Source organism: Crinia signifera, chromosome 2 (assembly GCF_055691185.1).
Source record: "Crinia signifera chromosome 2, ASM5569118v1, whole genome shotgun sequence".
NCBI lineage: Eukaryota > Metazoa > Chordata > Amphibia > Anura > Myobatrachidae > Crinia > Crinia signifera.
Genome location: NC_139218.1, coordinates 397,552,059 through 397,562,317, shown reverse-complemented (window position 1 = coordinate 397,562,317; position 10,259 = coordinate 397,552,059).

Below are 10,259 nucleotides of genomic sequence, written 5' to 3'. Positions count from 1 at the left end.
GTAGTGAGGACTCAATCAACCTACAACTAGAGGCTTGAGGCCAATGATGGAGATGAGTATGCGGACAAAGATGGTCACTGAGTGTTGGAGTATAGGAGAGCTGTGAGTGACAGGCTGGGCTGGCAACAGAAATCTTGGGGCCCGGTACACTGATATATCTGCCCCCCCCCCCCCCCATAATACATCCCCTTGAGCAGAACATTGTTAGTATACTGTATATTAAATGTGTTTTTCTATTGTTACAAAAAAAAACACATAATTCATAATCACTAATACTGGAGGAGGGTCCAGGTGAGTACCCTTACAGGAATCCAGGGGGGTACCTTTATAAACCATTGCTAGGCACTGCAATGCTTACAGCTCCTGAGACACTCAAAACTTTGGGGCCCTCACAAGCTTGGGGCCCGGTACAGGTGTCCCCTTTGACCCCCCTGTCGCCTGCCCTGGTGACAGGTGAAGAGAAGTGGGCTCTGACAACCGGAGGGAAGGGCCCTTCTCGGAGGAGCTTACAATCTAGTAGGAAGGGGAGACAGACCGATTACATGAGGTGCAAGCAAGTGGTTGGTGGCTAGATAGCCAGATGTAAACAGGCAAGGGGTCGGAGAACCAGCTGGTTTATGCAGTGGAAGGGTACGCTTTGATGAATAGGTGAGTTTTCAGTGCCCGTTTGAAGCTTTGCAGGGTTGGGGAGAGTCTAAAGGAGCGAGGGAGTGCGTTCCACTGAAAGGGTGCAGCACGGGCAAAGTACAGTACTCTAGCATGGGAAGCAGTGATCAGGGTGGAGGAGAGACGACAGTCGTCGGCCGACCGTAGAGGGCGGGAGGGAGTATGAATGGTGATGAGGTTAGAGATATATGGAATTAGAGACGGCCCTGTATGTGAGTGTGAGGTGTTTGAAGAGGATTCTGTAAGGGAATAGGAGCCAGTGCAGATTTTGTTGAAGGGGTGTGGCAGAAGTAGAGCATCGGGAGAGGAAGATAAGCCTGGCTGCAGCATTGAGGACAGATTGGAGAGGAGCCAGTTGGGATCGAGCGAGGCCAGTGAGGAGAACATTGCAGTAGTTGAGCTGTGAGATGATCAGTGAGTGGATGATAAGCTTAGTTGCACTCTGTGAGAGAAAGGGCCTGATGCGAGCAATGTTGCGTAACTGGAACCGACAAGAGTGGGACAGAGCTTGGATGTGGGGTGCAAAGGAGAGGCAGGAGTCAAGAGTGACACCCAGGCAGCGGAGTTAGGGAACGGGGGAGATGATGGAGTTGTTAACAGTGATAGAGATATTAGTAGGGGGTGTGGCTCTGGGTGGGGGAAAGATAATGAGTTCAGTTTTGTCCATATTGAACTTCAGAGAGCGCTCAGGAATCTAGGTGGAGATGGCAGAGAGGCAGTTGGAAACCTCAGAGAGAACAGTGGGGGACAGCTCAGGAGAGGAGAGGTAGATTTGGGTGTCATCAGCATAGAGGTGATACTGGAGGCCAAATGAGTTCATGAGTGCACCCAGAGAAGAGGTGTACAGGGAGAACAGAAGGGGGCCAAGGACGGAACCCTGAGGGACCCCGACAGGAAGAATAGAAGGTGGTGAGGTAGAGCCAGAGGCAGAGACTGAGAAGGAACGGTTGGAGAGGTAAGAGGAAAACCAGTTGAAGACTGTGCCAGAGAGGCCAATGTTTTGGAGTGTGTGGAGGAGGAGAGGGTGATCCACAGTGTCAAAGGCAGCAGAGAGGTCCAAGAGGATAAGCAGGGAGAAGTGACCCTTGGATTTGGATGAGAGCAGGTCATTGGTGACTTTCACTAGGGCAGTCTCAGTGGAATGAAGTGGGCGAAAGCCAGATCGAAGGGGATCAAGAATGGAGTGGTCAGACAGGTAGCTGGTGAGATGCCTGTTAACCAGCCGTTCAAGTAACTGAGTCCAGATCATGAAGGGATCCTCACGGACTAGAAGCAGAGAGGTGGATATCGGAAGGGAACCGATGGTGCAGGATTAGTGCCTGGAACCGATGGTGCAGGATTAGTGGCTGGAACCGATGGTGCAGAATTAGTGCCTGGAACAGATGGTGCAGGGTTACTGGCGGAAACCGATGGTGCAGGGTAAGTGGCTGGAATGGATAATATAGTGCAGCAAGGTGGTATTGTAAATGTACAGAGAGTATTTCAAGCAGGTAATCACATGAGCTCAATAGCACACAACCAGGCTGTGGACAACATTGAAATGGCAGCTTGAGACTTGCACTGCCTCTTTTATACCAGCTGGGAAGCAGGGATTGGCTGCTGTGATCATCTGAACAGCTGGGTGATGCGGATTGGCTAAGAACTGGTTACATGGGTGTAAACAACATGGCAGTGCCCAGGATCATTGAGAGAATACAGAGAATGTGCAGGAACAGCATACTGTATACAGACTACTGCCTGCTGGATGCGATGTGGTCACTGCCAAAATCAGGATTGTACAGGTTACCTGCACAGGAGAACTCTCAGGTTGCTAATCAGCCTGGAAGGGAAATCAGCAGGTAAAACACAGACTACAGCCTGCATGCTGAGCAGACTTAACAGACAATGTAGCAAGCAGGATGTCCTGACCTGCAGGGCTGAAGGCAAAGATCAGTCATACGACAAAGTACAAGAATAAGCAGTTAAGCCAGGATTGTGACAGTATCTCTATTACTGGACGTCTATATTTTTTTGTAGTACCCCACCATTGTTTTCCTCTTAACCACTTACCCTTTGTTGTGACAGGTCTCTACGAATGATAAAATGCTGATCTCAGAGTGCTCATATGGCGATTTCAGTGCTGAATGAGACCTGAAAACCATACAGTGAAGAACACAACCCAAGTACTATAACTTCCCGCACTCAACCGATCAACATCCTGGCAGTTCCTCTCAGTTCCTCCTTATACCTTCCTGTATCTGCTATTCTTTCTATGATATCCATACATTTCTGTCTATAATAATGGATGGACTTGGCGGCATCCTCACTACTCACAGTAGCGTTACAGGTCTTTGAACCCTAGAATTAGTCACTGCACTAAAATACTGTACATACATACTGTATAATAACTACTTTCTCAGATAATTTTTTAATTTGCTGAGTCCCCTTACAGTGGCACCACCTAAATTCAACCGTTTGCTGAATTTGTTTAACGATATTGTTGCTCCAAAATGATGAGAATCAATATTCAAGTATGCACAAAGCAATGTGTATTTTTTTTAATATATATATATATCCTTTAAGTCAGTGGTTCCCAAACTGTGTGCCGTGGCTCCCAGGGGTGCCTCAGGACACATACAGGGGTGCCCTGGGTTGGTGGTCCAGGACCAACTCAAATTATTAATGGTTAGTTATTTTTGAGCAAAAGCCGTGCTGGTGGCTGCCAATCATAAAATGAGTACAAACAGAAGCAAATCCTGCCCTTTACCACATAACTGATCCTAAGAATCGCATATAAACACAATCTAATTATTATTTTTTTTTGGCGTAGGGGTGCCGCAAAAAAATTCTGATATTCTAGGGTGCCGTGATTCAAAAAAGATTGGGAACCCCTGCTTTAAGTGTTTAAATTTGATAAATCTCACACACATAGCACTACCATCACTTTATTCCCTTAGACCTTTGTGTTTTATGAGCTGTATAAAGTAGATGATTAAGAGATGTTAGAGAAACTCTCACCGCGTGTGATTTATCTGATGGATTCTGCTGTGCCAGCCAAATGCCAGGTCTGAATCGTGAAAAAAAAAAAGTAATCATAGAAAACCCCAAGTAAGAAATGCTTTTTGGCTGCTGCTTTGCCCAGGTGATAATAAATCAGCTTCTTCTTTTTCCAATTCAGTTTCTGAGCAGCGTAGGCCGCTGAAGTAATGTCCTGCGAGTTGTGTTAGGAAGCTGCCAGACGTCAGATTATACTGTGATTCACAGGGTGGGTGATTACCTGTCACCAGCCATGGAACAGAGATAAACATGGGGGCCAATAAAAGTCTTCATTTAGTTTTTTATCAGATAGTCGGGATATTGCTAAACAATTGTTTTATTTTCACATCAACTGTTTTTTATTGTTTGTCTTAAAACTGCTGTGACCTTGATTGCACCGTAGTTATCGGACCATATGTACAATATCACTAATGAGAAAATATTGGTACTTGTGAGTCATCCGGGCTGCCGATTTTTTCATCGCGCCCGAAAAAAATCGCGGGCATCGCGTCGGTCGCGGCCATTATAAGGGGCCGCGACGCGACCGACGCGATGCCCGCGATTTCCCATAGACAGTAATGTTAAAAGACGCGATGGACCCAATTTCCCATAGACAGCAATGTTAAAATTATTACAGTAATGTTAAATGATGTGCAAAAAAAAATGACAATGTGAAATGGGCCAATATGGGCATTTCACATTGGATATGTTTTAAAAAAAAATGTTTCATGGCCCCGTTAACGCCACCCCGCTATTGACGCCAACCCAAAGCGTGGCGAGCGCAGCGAGCCCGCGAGGGGCGGCGGTACGCGTCCTCCGACCTTTTCATACCCCTACTATCCACGTCGGTGTGGAGTTGAGAATAGAAAGTGTGGCGAGCGCAGCGAGCCGCCGAGCCCGAAGTGTGGCGAGCGCACGTGGACACCTGTGAAGCCCGCGAGGGGACGCGGATACCTGTGAAGGTATCTGCGTCCGCTCGCCACGCTTCGGGCTCGATGGCTCGCCACACTTTATATTCTCAACTCCACGCCAATGTGGATAGTAGGGGTATGAAAAGGTCGGAGGACACGTACCGCCGCCCCTCGCGGGCTCGCTGCGCTCGCCACGCTTCGGGTTGGCGTCAATAGCGGGGTGGCTTTAACGGTGGTGGGGGGCCATGAAACTTTTTTTTTTAAAACATATCCAATGTGAAATGGCCATATTGGCCCATTTCACATTGTCATTTTATTTTGCACATCATTTAACATTACTGTCATACATTTAACATGGGAAATCGGGTCCAGTAATTTTAACATTACTGTCTATTGGAAATCGCGGGCATCGTGTCGGTCGCATCGCGGCCCCTTATAACGGCCGCGACCGACGCGATGCCCGCGATTTGGGGGTAAATTGCGGGCATCGCGTCGGTCGGGTGTCCTTAAGTTAACTAAACTTAAGGACAAAATCGGCAGCCCGGATAATTCACAGGTACCAAAATATGTTTATTATGTATGGAACGTAGGGGTATATTTATTAACATGGCAATATCGTTCCTTACATAGGGCAGGCTCCTGGTGATCTGATAGCCATCTACCATCCACCCACCAGCCTGCACCGCCCCCACTCCCTCTGCCAGAATGGGGCATGCATGCACGAGACGCTCGAGCACGTGAGACACACGTGCGTCCCCATCTGCTCGCCACGCCCCCACCAGCGCTATGGATATGTCGTGCTGGTGGGCTGGCCGAGGCTGGCTCCATCTGTATCAGGGGCCGCTTTACCACATTACCGTGCAGAAGCAGTTCCTCTCTTCAGCAGCATGTATTATAATGGCTGCATCCGAAACGGAAGTGCGATATCTTACTCGTACCATCGGCAGCACTTAATGTACGTGTATATCGCATGCACCGCGGAGTGCCGGATCATAAATCTACCGCATAGAAACATAGAATGTTACGGGAATTAAGAACCACTTGGTGTTTTGGTCTTGGTTTTCAGCTTTTCGGGACAATGACAGTCATAAGATCGAGAGCAAAATACAGATTGAGAGAATTCCGATACCCTAGCCCATGCCTCCTGCAGCCAAACCCCAACCTCCCCCTAGTGCCTAACTGTAACCTCTACCTAGTGCCTAACTGTAACCTCCCCATGTGCCCAACCTTAACCTCCCCATGTGCCTAACCTTAACCTCTCCCTTGTGCCTAACCGTAACCTCCCCCATGTGCCTAACCTTACCCTCCCCCATGTGCCTAACCTTAACCTCTACCTAGTGCCTAACCGTAACCTCCCCCATGTGCCTAACCTTAACCTCCTTGTGCCTAACCTTAACCTCCCCATGTTCCTAACCTTATCCTCTCCTTGTGCCTAATCTTAACCTCTCCCATGTGCCTAACCGTAACCTCCCCCATCTGCCTAACCTTAACCTCTCCCTTGTGCCTAACCTTAACCTCTCTCTTGTGCCTAATCTTACCCTCTCCCTTGTGCCTAACCTTAACCTCCCCATGTGCCTAACCTTAACCTCCCCATGTGCCTAACCTTACCCTCTCCTTGTGCCTAACCTTAACCTCCCCATGTGCCTAACCGTAACCTCCCCCATGTGCCTAACCTTAACCTCTACCTAGTGCCTAACCTTAACCTCTCCCTTGTGCCTAACCTTAACCTCTCCCTTGTGCCTAACCTTAACCTCTCCCTTGTGCCTAACCTTAACCTCCTTGTGCCTAACCATAACCTCCCCATGTTCCTAACCTTATCCTCTCCTTGTGCCTAACTTTAACCTCCCCATGTGCCTAACCTTAACCTCTCCCTTGTGCCTAACTTTAACCTCCCCATGTGCCTAACCTTACCCTCTCCTTGTGCCTAACCTTAACCTCTACCTTGTGCCTATCTGTAACCTCCCCCATGTGCCCAACCTTAACCTCCACCATGTGTCTAACCTTAACCTCCCCATGTGCCTAACCTTAACCTCTACCTAGTGCCTATCTGTAACCTCCCCCATGTGCCCAACCTTAACCTCCACCATGTATCTAACCTTAACCTCCCCATGTGTCTAACCTTAACCTCCCCATGTGTCTAACTTTAACCTCCCCATGTGCCTAACCATAGCCTCTCCTTGTGCCTAATCTTAACCTCTCCTTGTGCCTAACCTTAACCTCCCCATGTGCCTAAACTTAACCTCCCCATGTGCCTAACCTTAACCTCCCCATGTGCCTAACCTTAACCTCTTCCTTGTGCCTAACCTTAACCTCTCTCTTGTGCCTAATCTTACCCTCTCCCTTGTGCCTAACCTTAACCTCCCCATGTGCCTAACCTTAACCTCCCCATGTGCCTAACCTTACCCTCTCCTTGTGCCTAACCTTAACCTCCCCATGTGCCTAACCGTAACCTCCCCCATGTGCCTAACCTTAACCTCTACCTAGTGCCTAACCTTAACCTCTCCCTTGTGCCTAACCTTAACCTCTCCCTTGTGCCTAACCTTAACCTCTCCCTTGTGCCTAACCTTAACCTCCTTGTGCCTAACCATAACCTCCCCATGTTCCTAAACTTATCCTCTCCTTGTGCCTAACTTTAACCTCCCCATGTGCCTAACCTTAACCTCTCCCTTGTGCCTAACTTTAACCTCCCCATGTGCCTAACCTTACCCTCTCCTTGTGCCTAACCTTAACCTCTACCTTGTGCCTATCTGTAACCTCCCCCATGTGCCCAACCTTAACCTCCACCATGTGTCTAACCTTAACCTCCCCATGTGCCTAACCTTAACCTCTACCTAGTGCCTATCTGTAACCTCCCCCATGTGCCCAACCTTAACCTCCACCATGTGTCTAACCTTAACCTCCCCATGTGTCTAACCTTAACCTCCCCATGTGTCTAACTTTAACCTCCCCATGTGCCTAACCATAGCCTCTCCTTGTGCCTAATCTTAACCTCTCCATGTGCCTAAACTTAACCTCCCCATGTGCCTAACCTTAACCTCCCCATGTGCCTAACCTTAACCTCTCCCATGTGCCTAACCTTAACCTCTCCCATGTGCCTAACCTTAACCTCTCCCTTGTGCCTAACCTTAACCTCTCCCATGTGCCTAACCTTAACCTCTCCCATGTGCCTAACCTTAACCTCTCCCTTGTACCTAACCTCCTCTTTGAGCAGAGAGTCATTCCTCAGTAGTATACATACTATTTGTATTTATTGAGTTTTTGGTCATTGTTACATCCCTAAAATATGGCCATGCCCCTCTGTGTTACCCTGCCCTGCCACATTTCTCAGCAGCTCTGCCCTCACTGAATGCAAATGACCCATCATAAACCAGGGCCCGATCTCTTGTGTTTGTTGGTGACAACGGAAATGCACATTTCACAAACAGGAAGAATGGGTCTAGCCGCCATCATGCATACAGTATGTACATGCAATTTTCTAAGAATCGCTACATGATTCCTCTTTGGGACCCTGAGAACGAGGCCCCTGATCTCATTTATAAATAAAATGAAAGTTCATTTCTGTAGCCCTCATGTAGGATGTACCAGGGTGGGCAGCTGCTGGGGGTGAATATTAAGCCATTGATGTAGAAAGCTCTACTGAACGTCACATCGCCGCGTGAGAGTCAGATGTAGCAGATGTAATAGTATCTGTCCCCCGCACATTGTAATGTCCTCTATAACACTCTAATGGGATCTAGATCTCTCCAGGGCTAATACAGTTCTCAATATGAAGTTTACGGCTGCTGAACCCTCCCCTCATTGTTCTCCTATTCCAGTCACTCAGAATTATTGCTTTGTGTTAGGGGAACATTCAGTTTTTCTATGAATATCTGCATCTAATTACCTATCTCATGTTCCCCGGCTATTATAAGACACGCTTAGTATCCTCGTCCTGTCTCCGAGAACAATCCCTGCATGAGAACATTGGCGGAATTATACCGACCTCTAATAATTGTATGTTCTACAATAAAAACATTGCCCCTCACAAAATGACACACTGGGCCTAATCCATTATTGTACCAGCGACGTGGGGTGGTGGCTGTGTACAGGGAGGCACTGTCACAGATGCCACCTCATCCTCCCCCACCCCCCCGGCAATCCACTGCCACTGACGCCACCTGAACCCCTGCCTGTTAGGGGTGCTGCTGTCCTGCGCTCGCCACGCTTCGGGCTCGGTGGCTCGCTGCGTTCGCCACACTTTCTATTCTCAACTCCACGCCGACGTGGATAGTGGGGGTATAAAAAGGTTGGAGGACGCGTACCGCCGCCCCTCGCGGGCTCGCCACGCTTCGGGTTGACGTTGATCGTGGGGTGGCGTTAACAATTGGGGGGGACATTTCACACTTCAGGGTGGCTATTTGAGATCTGTGGGCCCTTTAACATTGTTCCCTATGTAAATCGCGGTAATCGCGTCGGTCGCATCGCATGCGTTTTTTGGCCGCATGCGATGCGACCAACGCGATTTACCTTTTACCATTCATTTCTATGTGAAATCGCGGGCATCGCATCGGTCGCATCGCATGCCATTACAATGGCATGCGATGTACATGCGATGCCCGCGATAGGCGCCGTTCTAGGTAACAAGTACCGTATTTATTTATACTAAAAGACCAGTCGCTGTGAGTGGCGCCGGCATATATTTTGAGGATTGCTCACAGCAACATGGGCACTCAAAGAGTTAAACCACGCCAACATCCTCATGTTGACGCTGTGATTACAAATGTCAACATCACAATGACGACCTTTTGACCGCATACCATTAAATGCGTTAGTTAAGTACATATTAAATTAAAATCACATTCACCATTGTAGCCAATATACAGCTGATACGGCATATATATAACAGTAGCTTGGAGTCTGGCGGCAGAACCAATATACAGCTGATACGGCATATATATAACAGTAGCTTGGAGTCTGGCATGCAGAACCAATATACAGCTGATACCGCATATATATAACAGTAACTTGGAGTCTGGCGGCAGAACCAATATACAGCTGATACGGCATATATATAACAGTTAACTTGAAGTCTGGCGGCAGAACTAATATACAGCTGATACGGCATATATATAACAGTAGCTTGGAGTCTGGCGTCAGAACCAATATACAGCTGATACGGCATATATATAACAGTAGCTTGGAGTCTGACGTCAGAACCAATATACACATTAAGCGCTTGAGGCGAATGACACGCCGGCACCTGCAGACTATTACGTACCTGTGCCCTCCTGCACCAGCCCAGGATAATGGACGTATAAAACTGGACAGTTTTGTTTACAATGCAATTGTTTTTTACTGGTCTGACATCTTGTAACTGGAAAGTAATTGTCTCTGCGCCCATTGATTAAATGTTGTTGATTCGGCTTTTCCTGAATACAAAGCAGTTTGTTTCATTCTTCCCTTCTGGGGATTTATTGATCAGTTCTTAAAGGGCGCTGTTACTGTAGTATGGAGAGCAGGGCGCTGTTACTGTAGTATGGGGAGCAGGGTGCTGTTACTGTAGTATGGGGAGCAGGGCGCTGTTACTGTAGTATGGGGAGCAGGGTGCTGTTACTGTAGTATGGGGAGCAGGGCGCTGTTACTGTAGTATGGGGAGCAGGGTGCTGTTACTGTAGTATGGGGAGCAGG